General features: G+C 36.7%; 1 long non-coding RNA gene across 1 annotated transcript in view; it reads left to right on the top strand.

Moving 5' to 3' along the window:
- Positions 1 to 21,241, top strand: part of LOC126064422 (uncharacterized) — an 83,580-nt gene that overhangs the window by 29,273 nt on the left and 33,066 nt on the right. The window contains exon 2 of the long non-coding RNA XR_007514510.1: positions 13,993 to 14,390. This is a non-coding gene — a long non-coding RNA (uncharacterized LOC126064422). The remainder of the gene's footprint in view (positions 1 to 13,992; positions 14,391 to 21,241) is intronic.

Raw genomic sequence — 21,241 nt, 5'->3', positions numbered from 1 at the left:
AACTTTCCAAGTTTTATGTGTCAGTAAATGCGTATTGTCTGCAATCACTTAAAAACAATTCAAATAAGTTTGATTTTGGTAATTTGTCTTTTCCTGGCTGATTTAAGAGAAAGTCACTGACATTACTGCATAAAGCTAGGAGAATGCTGTATTTCATTTCAGATTAAACCTGAGAATCAAATGTAGCATGTAGGGAATCTTCAAAGGGAGCTTACATTAAGTTGGAAAACAATCATTGAGATATAATAATATTACTCATTAAAACATTAAAGCAACAATCTAAATATGTTCTGTTGCAAATTTTACTTTGGAAATGTATTTCTGCTACTTGGATCAGTTCCTCCTTTCTAGCATGACAATGACCTCACCGACTGGTTGTTTGTATGATGTACGGACAACTTAGAACATAATATTTTTCTATTTTGAAAAAGGCTGTATTTCTAAAAGAACCGTAGATCCCAAAATTTCCATTATATTATGTACTTCTCTTGCTCTTTTAAGAGAAGCATTAAGTATGTGAACTTTTGAGATGAGTTGCAATATCTCACAAATATATGCTAAAACAAAATTTCAATCTTTGATTATAATATTTTGGCCTTAGCTCTTCAACACTTAGCCAATGGATATTATGGGGTAAGGGGTACAGAATGGGAATGGAAAGAGAAAAGAAGGAATGGTAGACCTTGATGACTTTTTTTTGAGTCCAGATATTATGCATAAGTTTTCATTTTTCAAAATCCAGTAACTAGAAAGTAAAATTGACCAAGCCGTTCACTCTACATTATGAATGAAAGAAAACAAACTGGCAAAGATTTGATTTTTTTTACTTATAAATCTCAGAGGTTTGGAAAACAGTGTCAAATTTGCTACACCTTTTCTACCGTGAGAGCACAGATAATAATCATACATTGGCTGAAAACCTATTGTGTTCCATTAGGACAGGTAAAAACAGCACCAAAAGAACTAGACAGAGATATTGAGTTGTTTCAAGGAATTGAGGGGCGAAAAAAGTAATTACAATACAGGGTGATGTATGTTACTTTGAAAGTAAATATGGAGTGCTTCGGGACCCCTGGGAAAGAGAGTTACAACAGTCCTAGAAAGTTGCCAGGCCAGTTTAAAGGAAGGAGCCCCGGTGGCACGATGGTTAAGTGATCGACAGCTAACTGAAGGGTTGACAGTTCGAACTCACCCACGCACTCTACAGGAGAAAGACCTGGTGATCTGCTTTGGTAAGATTACAGCAAGAAAAACTTATGGGGTAGTTCTCTTTTCTTCACATGGGACTTCTATAAATCAGAATCGACTCAACAGCACCCAACAGCAAGTTATCCAAACCTCTTTCCTTTACATTAACTCTGCCTTCCAGTTGGTCTCCAGATTCTCTAGAATTTAATGAGATCCTTGCTTCTTGTAGCGTGGTTCATGGATTGGCAGTAGTGGCATTACCTCGGAGCTTGCTCGAAATAAAGAGTTTTGGGCCCCAACTAAATAGGAATCTGTATTTTAATAAGATCTCTATATGACTCATATGAACATCAAAATATGAGAAGCAATACCTTAAGTTCTGTCTTCTTAATAACTTTGAAACTCAGCTGCACCATTGCCTTTATGTATCACTTCACTCTCAGCACCCTGTGTATGATGTTTCCACTGAGGCTGTTTCTTACTTGAAAACCTTTTGCCAGATGTAGAGCCTGGAATGAAAAAGTTTTATTTTCCAGCCCAGTAAGCCCTGGTTTGTAAATAATTCCTCTAAATTTCTACTTGAAAGTTGAACATTCCTTCCTTAGTTCATCTTTCTTTTGAGATACTTTTTATGGAAGATAACTTTGAAAAAGATAGATTATACTTTCACCAGTCTGCCTGGCATCTCTTTATCTGGAGCACAAATTTATTAAATAGTTTTTCTGTCTTCCAAGTTACTTCAGGTGACAGTCTCATCAATTTTTTTTTTTTAACCAATATATGACACAAATGTTCTCCAACCTCCAGTAGCAATCTCCTCCCTGCACCGCAAGCCTCCATTAAGAGCCTCCTTATTGCCCAGTCCCAAAGCCAATACCCATGTTTTACAGCAACATCCCACTTTCAAGATACCAACTCCTATTTCAGCTATCTATTGATACGTAATAAATAACCCAAAAACTTAGTGGGTTAAAACAACAACCATGTTACTTGCTCATAATTCTACAGCATAGCAAGGGTAAGCTGCATCATTCTTCTACTGATCTTGCCTTCAGTCAGATGATGGCTGGAGCTGGAAAATTCAAGATGGCTTTCTTCACATCTGGCTCTTCAACAGGAATAGCCAGGGTCTGGGAATTATTTCTCTTTTCATTTGGCTTTCTGTACATGGCTAACTTAGGCTTTTTCACATGGTGTCTAGATGTTAAAAGCAAGAGTTCCTAAAAGACAAGCCCCATTGAGCAAGTGATCATTAAACCTCCGTTTGAATTAAGCGTATTTATATCCCACAGGTCAAGCTCACAATCAGTTTTGGAGATTACATTCAATTTTGAATGATGTAAATACCTTCAGGACTGGTTCGCTGGGAGCCACTGTGTAAGATTCTACCACACATCCCAACAGAGCTTTCTTTATATATTGCTATTATTTCACTGATAACTTTCTAGTTATTTATATATGTAATCAATCATCATGTCCACAGGAACTAGAAAAGGCCTACAATGCAGTGGGTTAGCAATAAATGTAGAAGAAATTATTAAAAATGTGGAACTATCAAGACCAAACCAATTTAAAACAATAAGGACATTTCATGAATATGGACCGACCATATTAAAACAGCAATTCCACAACATCCTGCTCATGTTTAAATGCATCTTTAATATATATGGAGATTTTCTCAAAGAAAAACATGATTTGTTGGAACAAAAGTATATGATGTTTGGAAAAATAAAATAATGTATCACATGGAAGCGAAACATGTTTAAGAATTCCCCAATTTTTCAGTTAAAGGAAAACATCATTATCAGGAAAAGCTTTGAATTTTGATAACTTTTACCTCTTAATAGTAGGAATTCTGACTGTATTGGTTTTGTGTTGCTGCTGTAACAAATTACTACAAATTTAGTGGCTTAAAAGAATACAGATTTATTCTGTTACAATTCTGGAGGCCAGAAGTCCAAAATCAGTTTTACTGGGCTAAATTCAAAGTATCGGCAGGGCTGGTCCTATCTTGAAGCTCTCAGAGAGAGTTTCCTTGCTTTATTCATCTTCTAGTATTTCTTGATTTGTGGCCTCATCCTGTACATTTAAACCACATCACTCCAATGTATGCTTCCATCAATACTTCATCGCTTCTTCTGAGTCTCACTTCTCTTGTCCCTGTTAAAGGGACTGATGTGATTTCACTGGGCCCACTCTGATAATCCAAGATAATCTCTTCATAATCCTTAACTTAGTCACATCTGCAAAGTCTCTTTTGCCACATAAGGTAATATTCACAGGTTCTGGGTGTTAGAATGTAGACATATTTGGAGGCCTTTATTCAGCCTGAAGCCGTGGTGGCACAGGGATCAAGAGCTTACCTGATAACCAAAAAGCTGGCAATTTGAATCCACCAGCTGCTCTTTGGAAATTCTATGGGACAGTTCTACCCTGTCCTATAGGGCCACTATGAGTCAGAATCAACTGGATGGCATGGGGTTGAGTTTGGTTTTATTCAGCCGATCATACTGGGGTACTTAATTATACATTTCTTCTGTTTCCTCTGTTCATATTAAGGAGATATCCCTGGTGGCTCATTGGTTAAAGACTTGGCTGCTAACTGAAATGTCAGGTGTTTTAATCCACCAGCCACTCTGCAGGAGAAAGAGGTTGCAGTCTACTTCCATTAAGTTTTACAGTCTTGGAAACCCGATGGGGGAAGTTCTACTCTGTCCTAGGGTTGTTGTGAGCTGGAATCTACTCTATGGCAACAGGTTTGGTTTTGGTTTGGGGTTAGTTTTGAACATCGTTGTCTTAGGGAAAGTAGCAAGGTAGGAAACAAAAATAAACTGAAGATATCTCTAGTTTTTGTTTTCCAAAAATCTAAGTCTGAACAGAGTTTGCTGTTGTTGCTAGTTGCTGTTGAGTCGGTTCTGACTCATAGCAACCCTATGTACAAGAGAACGAAACACTTCCTGGTCTAGTGCCATCCTCATAATCGTTAGTATGATCTGACTCATAGCAACCCTATGTACAAGAGAACGAAACACTTCCTGGTCCAGTGCCATCCTCATAATCGTTAGTATGCTTGAGCCTATTGTTGCAGCCACTGGGTCAATTCATCTAGTGGAAGGTCTTGCTCTTTTTCGCTGATCCTCTACTTTACCAACCATGACATCCTTCATCCTTCTCCAGGGACCAGCCCTTCCTGATAACACGTCTAAAGTATGTGAGACATAGTCTCTCCATCCTTGCTTCTAAGGAGCATCCTGGCTGTACTTCTTCCAAGAATAAAGTTTGAAGCATATAAAAGAAGATTCACAGATTAAGAACTATGTTTTGGAAAAGTATGTAACCAAGGCCGTCCATAGAGGGTGGGAACTCCTCCATCGAGAATAGAGATCCCCTGAGTTTATGGATGAAAGAGAGCTGTGTATCCGGGCTTTACCACCAGGGAAGAAGTGATATTCCAGACGTATATGGGAGAAGGTAGCATTACGTCTTCCAAACTTGGCATGGAAAGGACTAGAAGACCTGTAGGAGTTTTGCAAACAGAGAAATGTCTCGTTGAATGGTAACATCAATGACCAAATTAAATATCCCCCTATGACTCGGCCCTAGAAAAATAACCTAGGGGTCAAAGTAGGCAGTACACTCAAGAATTATGGGAATTAAATTTAAACCATGATTAAAATGGGGTTTCAGAGCCAGAAATTAAGTTGTAGAAGATTAATATACATATATATTATATACATATATATTAATCTTCTACAGCTTTATATATATATATATATTTCTTGCATACCTAATTTTAAGAACTAAAATTCATCTCGTCTTTGTCTCACAATCTCAGTCTCTTTTACTCTCTCTGTCTCTGAGCATCACATATGTGTGTGATTTTATGTATATATATACATATATATAAAATACTTAATGTTTCAAAAAATGAAAAGTTACTATTACTTTCATGGTATATATAAAAAGGAATACTATAATTTTGGGACAAAACCTTTTCTTGAAAAAAAGTGGAAGAACATACCTTTAGAAAAGCATTTTATGTATTACCCACTATCGGAGAAAAATTAATAACAGACGTCTTATTTAGATTTTAAGGATTTTTCTTACTCATAGAACCAAATTTTTTTGCTGCCCGGTCAGAGACCACCTAGTTTTCTGATATCAGTTGATCTCAGTAAAAGGGGGAGGGCAGGGTTCAATCAGTCGTGGTTAAGATTAGCCCATGGTTTATCTTCTATCCTCTCCCTTCTCTTCTCTTTATAAGCCTCATTGCAACTAGCCTACTTTGAGCCACTTGCTTTTTTTAGAATCAGAATCATTTGCCTATATGCATATAACATAACTGCACACAACAAATATTATGCTTCAGTTTCTTTGAGTTTTGATTATTTTTCATCCCATTCATTAAGTCTTTTTATTATTTGTGTTAGATTAGTTTTGTTTTATTTTGATAGTGTTATGTTTATTGAGTTCCAGAGCAAAATGTAAAATTTTTTCTCACTAGACTCTAAGTATCTAAATTATATCATTTCCTATTAATAATGTCATAATTAGCTATAAACATATTTACATTTTCCAAGTTATTACTCAGAGGAAAAAATGTGTGCCTAAATGTTCTTATTTTAATTTACTGATGATTACGTTAGGATTTTTAATCTGTACACAGCTTCTTTTTCTTCTGAGAGCAACTAAATTGTGAAAAAAATAGAGATGAAATTGATTTCCAGAAAAGTAGCCAAAAGTCCTTCTAACTTGGAATAGTAACCAGTTTTCAAATGGTTTTTACATGTGTCACCTCATTTGATTTTCACAAAAACGTTACATAGCGTGGCAGGCATTAGTGTGTAAAATTGACTAAATTTTTTTTAAGTCAATAAAATGAATTTCATAAATCACATGTTGGGATATTGTGAGGGTCAGAGATAATAGTGGGAAAGATCTAACATTCTAGTTCTTCGATAAACGGTAGCCATTGATATTATATACATTGAAAAGTGAGGCTCAAGTGATTATGGTTTATCCCAGGTCTTCTAAATCATAGTTCACAGTTTCATCCTTAGCACCTCACAGAGATCCCAGTTAATTTTTCCTTCAGAGAATGGGACTTGATTCAACAATAGAGAAACAACAGGAATAATCCCACAGATTGCATCCCACCTGCATGACCTCAGGCTTTTAGGCTCGACAGTTACTTTTGGACAAAACATCCCTGCCAAGTCCTTGATCCTCTCAGCCTACCACACTACCAGTGTTTATCTTCAGAGGAGAGAAAGGAATCCCCTCAGCAAAGGTCTTAGTCCTTTTCTTTTAAAGATGGAGGGAAAAACACTTTTTGAGACTACTCTGCTGTCAAAGTTCAAACATTGATTTGTGAAGCCTACTCTTGAAAAAGTACTAAATCAAAGTAAAATGGCTTTACATTTGTAAACTTGGTTTTTACTTTGTGGGATTAGAAAGACCACTCACATTAAACAAACGAAAATATCAATTCAGGATCAAGGCTGGTAGAACAGTAAATTAACCCTAAAAAACTCTGAAACTCAATATGAGTTTAGCATAGGTCTAGAAATTTTATTTCAAAATGTTTAGAAGAATTATGAAACTTCCAGAATCTACTTGTCATTTTTCACACCTACTCTTCACCTGAGCTGTGTGCATTGTTGTGAAAAGCCAGAGAAAAGGCACAGATAGTGTTGATAAACAATGTGCAATGAGTATGGTTGGAAAGCAGTTAAAAGACAAGTCTTCTAAAGCTAAGCTTCTCCAGATGTGAAGATTTAAGTCTAAGAAGTTATGCTCAGTCATGGGCAGCAACACCTCAGTTGAAAATTTTCTCAGTATGCTGGGGAAAAATATACAACACTTTCCCAGAATATATAGCAACAAAGATTTCTAATTTGTTTAAAGTATTCACAAATAAACTAGCTTTGAATATTTCAGGCAATGGAAGAACCTGATAATAATTATTCTTATGATCCATTGCCTGCTTATTATTCTACAAGGATTTTTGTAATCTGTTAATTACAACTGTTTACATTTTTTATCTCCCCCAAAAGAGGGCTTAGTGCTGTCTTCACTTTCCAGCCTTAGTTCTTACTGACATCAGATTTCTCCACGTGCAAATCAAACAAAGCAGATTTTGTAAAAACTGCAAACTGCGTAAATTTTATAAACTTTTGTCTTTGTGGCTTGGCCTTCGTAGAATCCCAATAACAGACTAAATTTTTCAATTCAAACAACAGTCTCATTTGAAGTGAGAGAGATAGAGATCATGTCAGGACTTGGGCTGCCACAGAGCAGGTTAGTGGGATAGAGTTGCTAAAATAGGAAGAGCAGCTAATAGATGGGCCCAAAGTCTCATCCTAAAAATGCCAGTGATATTGAAAACGTCAGGCAGATGTTGTAGGGTAAGTGTCTTAGGGTGAGTTCTCTAGAGAAGCAAAATAAATATCTGTATAAAGAGATTTATATGAAGGAAATGGTTCATGTGATTGTAGAGGCTGAAATGACCCACATTAGTGGTCAGGCTGGAGACCTCCTGATTCAGGTAGCCACAGGGACTGGTGAACCCAAGACTGAAAAGTCAGACACCAGGGATCTTGTTCATAGGCTGCGAAGACTGACAAATCCTAGATCTGTAGGCAAGATGGCAGGTAAATGCTAGCTCAAGTCCCAAGAACTAGAGGTCAAAAGAATAGGAACCAGTTGCAGGATCCAGAGGAAGCAAAAGTCCACTAGCCTTGCCAGAAAGTCCACTTATATTTGATATAGGCCATAACCCCAAAGAAACTCCCTTTCAACTGATTAGCTATTCACAGCAGATCCCATCATGGTGGTGATCACATTATATCAAATCTCATCATGAAAGTGATCACATCATCACACGACTGCCAAATTACATCATGACTACCAAACAACTGAGAATCAAGGTCTAGCCAAGTTGACACGGTCTTAACAATCACAGCAAGGTTAACAAGGAGTTGGACAATTGAAATTGAAGACCAAGCTAGATAAGTGGTCAAAAGGGACAAGGGATCTGAACAACAAAAAGGTATCTGGGCTATGGATACACAATTTTATAACCCACCAACAGCCAAAAAATATATGTGGGGGTATGTATGTGTGCTGCTTTGTGTGTCGGTATATATATATGTGGGTATATAGGTGTTACGGATTAAATTGTGTTCCTCCAAAAATGTGTGTCGACTTGGCTAGCCCATGATTCCCAGTATTGTGTGATTGTCCTCAATTTTGCCATGTGATGTGATTTTCCTATGCATTGTAAATCCTACCTCTGTGATGTTAATGAGGCAGGATTAGAGGCAGTTGTGTTAATGAGGCAGGACTCAATTCACAAGATTAGGTTGTATCTTGAGTCAATCTCTTTTGAAATATAAAAGAAGTGAGAAGAAAGATAGAGCGACATCAAACCACAAAGAAAGTAGTGCCAGGAGGGGAGTGCGTTCTTTGGACCCAGGGTCCCTGCACTGAGAAGCTCCTAGACCAGGAAGATTGATGACAAGGACCTTCCCCCAGAGCTGACAGAAAGTCTTTCCCTGGAGCTGTCACTCTGAATTTGGACTTCTAGCCTCCTAGTTTGTGACAGAATAAGCTTCTTTTTGTTGAAGTCATCCAATTGTGCTATTTCTGTTATAGCAGCACTAGATAACTAAGACAATAAGAGTATGTATATGCATTTGCATGTATGTATGTGTAAGATGGTTAAGGTATGTGCCAACTTGGCTAGGCTATGATTCTCAGTTGTAGTCATCCTCCTTTTTGTGATCTGATGTGAGCAGCCAATCAGTTGAAAAGGGAGTTTCCTGGGAGTGTGTTCTGGCTAAGTTCACTCTTTTTCCATCCGGCATGTGATCCAGCAGCCTGCCACCTGACCTGCAGATTTTGGGATTCACCAGCTCCTAAAGCCCTGTGAGCCAGCAGTGTGTCATCTGACCTGCTGATTTTGGGTTCATCAGCCCCTGCAACCACATAAGTCAGGAAAAGCCTCCAGCCTGACGCCTGACCCACGGATTTGGGACTTGCCAGCCTCCACAACTGCATGAACCATTTCCTTGAAATAAATCTGTCTCTCTCTCTATATGTATATACATATACACTTCACTGGTTTTGCTCCTCTAGAGAACCCAGCCTAAGACAATGTGCATGCATATATACTCATGTGTATTATAAAGCACATAGGGGGCACAGTTACAGATATGTCTTAGATAAAACCAAACAACTTTTGGGATTGGTTTTCTGGGTTTGAAGGCTTAGAATCATAGTCTTGTGGGTCAACTTTGTCAGTTGACATAATACAGTTCATAAAGTTTATGTTCTACATCCTAGCCTAGTGAGTAGTGCCTGGGGTCTTAAAAGTTTTTGAAGGGCCATCTAAGGTTACAACTATTGGTTTCTACTTGTGCATAACAAAATAAATAGAAGAAGGAAACCCAAGACACAGAGAATAAACTAGTCTGTAGGACTGTCTACATGAATCATTGACCCTGAGATCAGACGAACTATATGGTGCCCTGCTACCACTACCAATTATGCTGATCAGGACTGCAATAGATGGATTCATATAGAATTGGATGAAAATGTGGAACAGTGACTCAAATTCTTTAAAAAATCCAGAATTACTGGATCGGTTGAGACTAAAGACCTCCCTGAGACTATTGCCCCGATATATTCTTTAGACCTTGAATTGAAATTATCCCAAGGTCACCTTTTAGCCAAATAATAGATTGGCTTACAAAATAAACAAAATCACCTGTGATTCCTGTACTCTTTTAAAAAATCATCTATATGAAACCTAACAGTCAACAATTACTTAAAAAAAAAAAAAAAAAAAGCTGAGAAGATAAGGGACAGGGAAGCTGGATTACTGGAAACAGAACAACCAGAACAGGAAAAATGAAAATGTTCAGGCACTGTGAAAAATTTTACCAATGTCACAGAACAATTTGTGTAAAATTGTTGAATGGGAACCCAATCTGCTGTGCACACCTTCACTGGAAGCACAATAAAATATTCTTAAAAAAAAGAGTATCTGGGCATAAAGTCCTGAGCAAACAAGAAAAAATGAAGCTTGATTTCAAGTAAAGTCTCTCTTGAGCCTCACAAAACTTCTTTTTGAAGTATGAAGTGGAAATTTAGGTTTTTCTTAAAGCATATACATGCAGAGGAATATTGTCCTTCATGTTAATCACCTAACAAGTTTAATCCTTAATTCATGGAGGTGGCTGTTAGCCAGCATAGTTTTGAAATCTATGTTAGAATTGCTTTTGGAACCCATTTATGAACCACAGAGGGAGATAAATGGAGAAAGCAAGCAGAACTTATATTTATTTTATGCTTCTGCTCTTCCACTCTGCTTCCGAAATCTTACCTCTGCACTCACCTTAGTTTCAAATATAGGTTAAAAAAAAAGAAGAATTGACTATTATTTTATGTGACAATCAGACACTTTAAATTAAAAATGAAGTACTGTCTCCTCATTTGCATCTTCAGAACACTAACAATGGCTTTGTGAAAGTGATGCAGAAGGATCCTAGGCATTGACTATCTCATTCTCAGTGGACATTAGAAAGCTGCCAACAGTTTCAAAAGCTTATGTGGGACTGCGTCTCTTTGAAATGACTCGAGTAAACACAGTCAATGTCCTACCGCAAAAATATGCTTCTCACTGTCTTATCTTAACTAACCCAAACTCCATTGATTGGAATGCCATGAACCATAACTGCTATTTTCTTGCTCTCTGACAGAATCCTTTCTCAGGTCTACAACCAAAAAGCAAGTCGGTGCACATAGTAATTACCCTGTCTTCATTGGCCAGTGAGATGCTGCTGATCTGAGATAGAGTCTCCTGTACCTCAAAACCTAATTGTGCTGCACTAAGAATAATTAAAACTTACCTGTCAGTTTGTTGTACTATGGGGCTTATATGTTGCTGTGATTCTGGAAGCTATTCCACCAGTATTCAAATACCAACAGGGTCACCCATGGAGGACAGGTTTCAGCTGAGCTTCCAGACTAAGACAGACTAGGAAGAAGAACCAGGAGGTCTTCTTCTGAAAAGAATTAGCCAGTGAAAACCTTATGAATAGCAGAGGAAGATTGTCTGAAATAATGCCAGAAGATGAGCCCCTCACGTTGAAAGGTACTCAAAATATGACTGCAGAAGAGCTGCTTCCACGAAGTAGAGTCGACCTTAATGATGTGGATGGAGTCAAGCTTTCAGGACCTTCATATGCTGATGTGGCACGACTCAAAATGAGAAGAAACAGCTGCAAACATCCATTAATAATCAGAACCTGGAATGTACGAAGTATGAATCCCGGAAAATTGAAAATCATCAAAAATGAAATGAAAGCATAAAGATTGGTTTCCTAGGCATTAGTGAGTTGAAATGGACTGGTATTGGCCACTTTGAATCAGGCAATCATATGGTCTACTATGCTAGGAATGACAACTTGAAGAGGAATGGCATTGCATTCATCATGAAGAAGAACATTTCAAGATCTGTCCTGAGGTACAATGTTGTCAGTGATAGGATAATATCCATACGCCTACAAGGAAGACCAGATAATATGACTATTATTCAAATTTACTTACCAACCACTAAGGCCAAAGATGAAGAAATTGAAGATTTTTACCAATTTCTGCAGTCTGAAACTGATTGAACATGCAATCAGGATGCATTGATAATTACTGGTGATTGGAATGCGAAAGTTGGAAACAAAGAAGGATTGGTAGTTGGAAAACATGCCCTTGGTGATAGAAACGATGCTGGAGATTGCATGATAGAATTTTGCAAGACCGACAACTTCATCATTGCAAATACCTTTTTTACCAACATAAACAGCAACTATATAGGTTTTTTTTATATATATAGGTGGACCTCACCAGATGGAATACACAGGAATCAAATTGATTACATCTGTGGAAAAAGATGATGGAAAAGCTCAATGTCAGAATGAGGCCAGGGGCCAACTGCGGAACAGATCATCAATTGCTCATATGCAAGTTCAAGTTGAAACTGAAGAAAATTAGAACAAGTCCATGAGAGCTAAAGTACAACCTTGAGTATATCCCACCTGAATTTAGAGACCATCTCAAGAATATATTTGATCCTTTAAACACTAATGGCCAAAGACCAGACGAGTTGTGGACTGACATCAAGGACATTATCCATGAAGAAAGCAAGAGATCATTAAAAAGACAAGAAAGAAAGAAAAGACCAAAATTGTTCTTGAACGTTGAGTAGCTAAAGTAAACAGATGAAATGATGAAGTAAAAGAGCTGAACAGAAGATTTCAAAGGGCGGTTCAAGAAGACGAAGTAAAGTATTATAATAACATGTGCAAGGATCTGGAGGTAGAAAACCAAAAGGGAAGAATGCGCGCTGTATTTCTCAAGTTGAAAGACCTGGAAAAAAAAAATTCAAGCCTCAAGTTGCAATAGTGAAGGATTTTACAGGGAAATATTAAATGATGCAAGAAGCATCAACAGCCTACAATATGCAGGTGACACAACCTCACTTCCTGAAAGTGAAGAGGACTTGAAGCACTTACTGATGAAGATCAAAGACCACAGCCTTCAGTAAGGGTTACACCTCAATATAAAGAAAACAAAAATCCTCACAACTGTACCAATAAGCAACATCATCATAAACAGAGAAAAGATCGAAGCTGTCAAGGATTTCATTTTACTTGGATCCACAATCAACACCCAGGGAAGCAGCAGTCAAGAAATCTAAAGAAGTATTGTATTAGGTAAATCTGCAGCAAAAGATCTCTGTAAAGTGCTGAAAAGCAAAAATGTCACCTTGAAGACTAAGGTGAGCCTGACCCAAACCATGGTGTTTTCAGTTGCCTCATACATATGCGAAAGCTAGGCGGTAAATAAGGAAGAACGAAGAAGAATTGATGCCTTTGAATTACGGTGTTGGCCAAGAATACTGAATATACTGTGGACTTCCAAAAGAAGGAATAAGTCTGTCTTGAAAGACGTACAACTAGAATGCTCCTTGGAAGCAAGAATGGCGAGACTGTGTCTCACATACTTTGGACAAGTTATCAGGAGGGATCAGTCCATGGAGGAGGACATCATAATTGGTAAAGGAGAGGGTCAGAGAAAAAGAAAAAGACCCTCAAGGAGGTGGATTGGCACAGTGGCTGCATGAATGGGCTCAAGCACACCAACAATTGTGAGAATGGTGCAGGACTGGGCAGTGTTTCATACTGTTGTACATAGGGTCGCTATGAGTCAAAACCAACTTGATGACACCTAACAAGAATAACTAAAGTGCTTTGAAAACTGCAGTATGTACTATTCTAAGTTTTTTCTCATTACTAGGGATTGAACCTTCTAGGATTTTGTGCAGTATCAGTAGACAACCTCCTCAGTAAACACGCATACACACTCATTCATAACCAGTTGTTATATATATTTCTATGGTCTGCAAATAGATGTACAAACAGACGTAGTGATGGTGATAGCAGTTTGTGGAGATAGAAGAGGAATCTCAAAATACAGCACCTATGTAGAGGAAAGACTGTTACCTAGTTTCCCGATTGATACAGATTTATTTCTGAATCAGGTAAGTAACAGGAGAGTGAAACTATTTTTTGATTGTGCAAAGTAGAGTTGGAATACCCATTGCAATTTCAATCCAATTTTCTTATCTTTGTACTGGGGGAGGGCTGGGTACTTTATGAAAATTCTTGATAGATTCTGTTAATGGATTTATTCTCAGTTTTGGTTTATAATGTTCTGACTTCAGTGAATTTCCCATTTTCACAGATACTTTTGTGGAGGGTTGAGAACAGCAGGATCAGGAACTGCAAACCATATGCCATTTTACACCAGAAACCTCTGTTTTTCCTCTGGCCCTGCTTGCAATTACTCCCATCTTCTGATTTCCTGAATTTTTGGCACTTCATCCCAATTTCTACATCTGCTTCTTACTCATTGGTTTGATGAACATCTCTTCCAAGCTTCTTGGAATTAAGTTCCCCACACACTTCTGGAAGCTACGCATTCCTCTGGTTATCATGACATCTGTCCCCCAACCCACCATCGTTGCAGCTTGTGCGTTGAAACAACCACCAGATGGGATGGGGTTGTCCCCAGAATTATTGTCAAACGCAGGATAGAACTGACTGTATTTTGTAAAAGCAAATATATGGTCCTTGAACCAGGTGAGCTTGTCTTTCTGAGGTAGAAATATTGTATTTTTATTATGTCGAATTAAAAAAAATTGTATGTAGCCTATGGTCTTTTCGCCATTAAAGACAATTTTCTCACAGTGTGTCCTAGACAGAAAATAGATTTATTTAGGCAAAAGCCTTAGTGAAGTCTGGGTTGCCAGAGAATACATTATGTTTAGAAAACAAACACAGCAAAATCACACATGAGATAGTTCTATGAAGAGCTAAGCCAAAACTTTGAAGTGTGATATAACTAAAAATTATTGGGTTAAGATCTGAAACTCTTGCGCTTGCTGCATTATTGTGTGCTTCATCCAATGAAGCTGATTCGGAATGTAAATATCACTCTAGTCATGCTAAATTGTATTAATTCACATATTTCTTAATCTTTTGGAGCCAGAAATGGGAAGACATAAAAGCTTTGACGTGCTTGGTGTTCTTGCCCAGGCACTGAAGCATTTTACAAGAAAACAAGTGTTTATGCTTTTGAAATGACTGGAAATGAGTTCACAATGGATTTTAAAATGTACCAGTTAAATATGATTCCAAAAGGCAATTTATCTAGTTATGAAAACAAAGCATAGTAATCTAGCTGCTATTGTTAGCAGCTGCAAGAATAAAATAAGTGATTTGGAGACCTAAGAGAAGTCCTCAGGTATTTCACAAAAATCAGAAGGCCCCCTCCATGAACAGTAATGTTACTATCGTTAAGATAAATATTCTTTTATGGTGTTATTAGTTTACGTCTGTTATGTCTTAACTCTTCAAATGTATAATGTCATATACTTAAAACATCTGGATTATTTATATGTTTTTTTTTTTTTATGGACTAGTATAAATTTCTTTATTCATCTGATTCCAAAGCCCTTTCCGGATTTAAAAAAAAAAAAGTACGAGATCAAAAGTACCATAGATTTTATTTTTTAGAGTAGTTTTTGGTTTACAGAAAAATATCATATTTTAAAGTAGTCATTCAGTTCGTTCTTTTGGTACATTCTCATGTTTTCCTTTGTGAATGGGTTCAATTTTTTTTTTTCTTAAATGTCTTCTTCATGTTCTTTGTAATATTTGAGGCCAGCATGCTTGGTTTATGCTTAAACATATTATGTCTTTGAATCTAGAGTCCTAATCTGATGTGACCTACTTTGTCTTTATATTCCTGATAAAAGATACCTAATTTTTTATTGATTTTTGTGTAGCTCTTTTAATTCAGATTATACTACAAACGAACAAAGATGAACTTTCTTTTTTTTGTTGTTCTTTTTTAATAGTCAATATATTTTTCAGAACAATCTTTATATTTTGGAATATGTAGTTTATCAACTTCAACCCATTTTATTGCTACATTGAGACTTCATTGTGACACTGAACTTCAGGAATTCATCTATATTGAAGAGGGCCTGCCTAGAGCATGCAAGATGAGCAGACACAATAGCAGAAAACCTAGAGTGAATTAGAGGGAGAAGAGCAAAAGCAGAATTGATGGAACTATAAATAAGATTAAAATGTTAAGCCATATATATGAAATCAGTTTTAGTCCAGCAAGATTAGAGTTTGATTTTCATGAAGTGGATGCTGGGAACTGGGAACTTTGAGTCCTTACTGGCAACAAACATTTCTTAAGGGATGTCTTAGTCAACTAGTGCTGCTGTAACAGAAATATCACAAGTGGATGGCTTTAACAAACATATGTTTATTCATTCCCTCACAGTCCAGTAGTCTAGAAGTCCAAATTCAGGGCACCAGCTCCAGGGGAAGGCTTTATTTCTGTGTCAACTCTAGAAGAATGTCCTTGTCATCAATCTTCCCATGGTCCAGGAGCTTCTCTGTGCAGGAACCTTGGGTCCAAAGGACACACTCCAGTCCCGGTGCTATTTTCTTGGTAGTATGAGGTCCCCATATATGCCTCTCTGCTTGCCTCTCTTTTATATCTCAAAAGAGACTGGCTTAAGACACTTCTAATCTTGTAGATCTCATCAATATAACTGCCGATAATCCATCTTATTAACATCATAGTGATAGGATTTACAACACATATGAGAATCTCATCAAATAACAGAATGGTGGACAGTCACACAATACGGGGAATCATGGCCTAACCAAGTGGACACGTATTTTTGGTGGACACAATTCAATCAATCCATGACAAAGAGATTGTATTATATGTGTTGGAAAAGCATCTTCACTGCTCATGATTAATCAATTACTTATTAACAGATTTATAATTTCTTGATGGCACAATCTAAGTCTAATTATATTTTGAATGACCTAAAATATCGAGTCATTTATTTAAAAAATTTCATGAATTCTTGAAATGGAGTAGATACTGTTCTGCAGGCTGTGAAGTCCCTGGCATTAGCGAGCTTACTGTCCCAGGAGGTAAGGCAGACAGTAAATCAAAAGTCGCCATTCATTATGACCTAGCCTCCTAACATTTTTATTTCCGCAGCCCATCAATAAAAAAATTTAGGGCATACACCCCTGGTATATATCTTTGTAAATTTGTATATCTTTGTAAATTTTCTATATACAACTTCTATCAATAGTTAATATCTCAAAGTACAGTTTATACATAAGGAAAAATTCATTGTCAGTGACATTTATTATAAATCCACATTCAAATACATTTCTTAATTATCTCTCCTTAGATGATTTCATTATCCTTAGCTTGTAGTAATGTCAGCTGTGCAACTGTTTTTGCTCACTTGTGATTGCATTGTTAGTATTATGTCTAATCCATGGTTTCTTTGCAGAGATGTTTAAAAGCCACATTTTAAAGGATGATTTCATCTTCTTAACTCAAAAATATAATATATAAATCTAACTTGGGCTCAGTCGGGTATACAAAGACTTATGCGACACACGCCCTGGTGAGCAAACTCTCATAGCAAGCATTCCCATGACCCCGCAGGCCCAGATCTACCCTTCAGAAACACCAGGAGAACCCAACAAAACTTCTGAGCCTTCTTAAGCCCATATACAATGACATTCCATGGACCACCACTCTTCATTAATGAACCAAATAAAATAACACTGAACAGCATTTTTAAATTGAAGAAGCTGGGAAGAAAAATGTTAGTGAGCAATTCGAAGCAAGTAAAATTCGAGGTAAAAACCATTAGCAAAAGATAGAGTTTGAATATGAACAGAGCTAAAATTTGTCTAGGTAGAGTAAGATAACCAGCCCGCAAAATAGAGAATACCATATAGAATACTAGTAGAAAGACATAAGAATTGAGAATGAGGTCGATGGAAGATATGTGGATTTTTTTCTTTTTGGAAACCTCAGTACCATCCATCATGGTTACTTTTATTTAAATTGGAAGATAAAGGCAGTCACGTGATTCCTCAGAGTAGCACTGTATTCATGCAACAAAAGGAAATAATCATCGAAATGAAGCAAGTGAGTGATTTCACACTTTTAGAACTTCCTGGTTGAGCCAGGAAGAGTTGAGAAAAATGAATAAAGGGCTTCAAAGATGCGTATTAAAAAGTAGTTTTAAAAATGTGAACTATACATAGTACTGAGCATGCCAAACAGAGTAAAACTGTCACCAAAAAGGATTCAACAATTATTAAAAAGCCCTTTGAAATATGTCTTTTTTTTCCGTAGATGATAACAAATCTATCATTTCCAAATGTCCACATTAGTCATGCATAAGGGCACCAATGCTTCACAGATTTAAAAACACAACCTATCCTGAGAAATCCTTGTTTTTTGTCAGATCCTACATAGAGATCAAAAATCATCTAAGGGTTTCTTGAAGGTTTAATTCTGAATGAAGTTTTAGATTTCAGTGAAGTTTGAATCATAAGATGTTTTGTCAGGACATGAACATCATGGCCATTTTTTCAGTTTAGCTTATTTTTGAATCACATTAGTTTTTATTGTTCTATTTTTTAATTTTATTTATTTCTCATTGAATTATTTTTAAAGTTACAGAAAGTGCTGTATACTCACTCTAATTTGGGAAACAATACAAGACATATAAAGAAAAGGTTAATTTCCTCCCCCAAATTCTCTGCGTTCACTATTCCGGAAAATACGCTAAGAGACTGACGTGCTTTCTTCCATATCTTTTTCCTTGTTCATATATACTAACAAATACATACACATACATGCACTTTGATTTTTTGTTTTTGTGTTTGACTTTTTTTTCAAATTAGAACAGAGGTCATACTTAGTATAATGCTGTAATTTGCTTTTTTAAAAAGAACTATGTGTTCCTGACAACAATTTAGGCCAATATAGTTAAGGATTAGTATATTCATTTAATAGCTACATAGTATTCCATAGCTTTTAAAGTCTGGTTTATTCATTCGTGTGTGTGTCTCTGTGTGTGTGAGAGTCTTCCTCCCCCCTCCAACATTTTGGCACTGTAAATAATGTTGAAATAAATATTCTTGAGTACACATCCTTATGATTTTATCTCTGTGGCATGAGTTGTCAGAAATGGGTTAGTGAGGTCAAAGGATGAATATATTGTTACTTTAAATAAACATTAAGAGATTAATATCCAAAATTATATTGTAATTTACACTTGGACCAGGTAATTTGGATTTTCCTCACTTTCACTGAGGTTAAGAAATATGCTTATTGACTGATGGTTAAAGTGTCAACTTGGTGGGCTATGATTCTCAGTAGTTTGGTAGTTATATAATGGTGTAGTTTGGAAGTTATGTAATGATGCAATTTGGCAGTTATGTAATGATGTAGCCATCCTCCATTTTGTGATCTGATATAATCATCCTACATTTTGTGATCTGATGTGACCAACCAATCAGTTGAAAAGAGAGTTTCCTTGGTGGTGTGGCCTACCTCCATATATAAATGAATGTTCCAACAAGGCTCACTCTCGCTTTGGATCCTGAATCAGGCTCGTTGTCATCTGACCTCCGGTTCTTGGGACTTGTGCTGGCAGCCTGCTGCCTGACCTGATTAGTCAGCTTCTGCAGCCCCGTTAGCCAGCAACTTGTCAGTCTTGAGATTTGCCACTTCCACGGCTGTGTGAGCCAGCAGCCTGTCATCTGACCTGCAGGTCCTGGGATATGTCAGCTTCTGCAACCCCATGGGCCAGCACCCTGTCAGTTGACCTGATTTGGGATTCATCAGCCCCTGTGACCACATGGGTCAGGAAAAGCTTCTAGCCTGACGCCTGACACACAGATTTGAGACTTTCCAGGCTCCACAACCACATGAGCCATTTCCCTGAGATAAACCTTTATATACATACACACACACTCACACACAGACACACACATATGTTTCATTGGTTTTGCTTCTCTAGAGAACCCAGCCTAAGACATTGACCATTTGGAATATCTCCTTCTTGGATCACCGTCATTATCCATTGCCCATATTTCTTTTAGGCTGTCTACATCCTTATTAAAATAATTTGTGATTTATATGTACCAGAAAAATTGAATCTTAATTTAGGTATTGCAAATACTTTTGCTGGTCTAGTATATTTCTTTTGAATTTGTTCATAGATATGTTTGCCATACAGAAATTTATTTTTTATTAGTAAACTATGTCTAATTTCTTTTATGACTTCTAAGTACCCTTTCTTGCATATTACACACACGTATATATTTAAATATATAAAATTATATATTCCAAAAATTTTAATTTTATACATTTTAATTTTTTCTTTTATTGAAGAATAAGAGAAAAGTTCACAAATCATAAATATAAATTGCACTAATTGATGTAACAACCACACTACTCAAGAAATTGAACATTACCACCACCCCTTCATGCGCTGTCCAAATCACCATTCCATTCCTTTTAATCAAATGTTAATCACTGTATTGACTTTTATACTATAGAACAGTTTTGCATGTTTTCCAACTATATATTAATAGTACAGTATTTATTGTTTCATATATGGATTCTTTCACTCAAATTTATGACGTTTATTAATGTTATTCATCCAGAAGACTCATAATAAAACTTCAGAATTAGGCAACTCAATAGAAAGTCATAGGAGCAGAATAGAGGTGTAGGAAGTCAGGAAGAGTGCGATTGAAGATAAAGCACTTGACACCAACTTATTTGAGGAAAAATCAGATAAAGGAATTTTAAAAAATGAAAAAAAACTAAGAATTATGTGAGACTCTATCAAAAGGAATAACCTACGAGTGATTGGAGGACCAAAACAGGAGGTGATAACAGAAAATACAGAGAGAATTGTTGAAGATTTGTTGGCAGAAAACTTCTCTGATATAGTGAAAGATGGGAAGATATCTATCCAGGCTACTCAATGAACCCCATACGGGGTAGATCCCAAAAGAAAGTCACCAAGACATATTATAATCAAACATACCAAAACCAAAGATAAAGAGAGAATTTTAAGAGCAGCTAGGGATAAACAAAAAATCATCTAGAAAGGAGAGTCAGTAAGACTAAGCTCTGACTACTCTGCAGAAACCATGCAGGCAAGAAGGCAATGGGGTGACATATACAAAGCCTTGAAGGAAAAATAATTGCCAGCCAAGGATTATATATCCAGAAAAACTGTCACTCAAATACAATGGCCAAATTAGGGCATTTCCAGAAAGACAGAAGTTTAGGAAATTTGCAAAAACCAAACCAAAATTACAAGAAATACTAAAGGGAGTCATCTGATTAGAAAATCAATAACATCAGATAACAACCCAAGGCCAGAACACAGGATAGAGCAACCAGATATAAACCCAGATAGGGAAGTTGTAAAAATAAATCAATGCTGAAAATAGGGAAACAGAGACACCAATATGTAAAAGATGACAACATTAAAACAAAAAAGAGGGACTAAAAAATGTAGTCATAGATCTTTCATATGGAAGGAAGTCAAGGAGAT

Source organism: Elephas maximus, chromosome 2 (genome assembly GCF_024166365.1).
Source record: "Elephas maximus indicus isolate mEleMax1 chromosome 2, mEleMax1 primary haplotype, whole genome shotgun sequence".
Classification (NCBI taxonomy): domain Eukaryota; kingdom Metazoa; phylum Chordata; class Mammalia; order Proboscidea; family Elephantidae; genus Elephas; species Elephas maximus.
The sequence above is the reverse complement of the archived record's forward strand: the minus strand, read 5'-3'. Positions and strand labels throughout refer to the sequence as shown.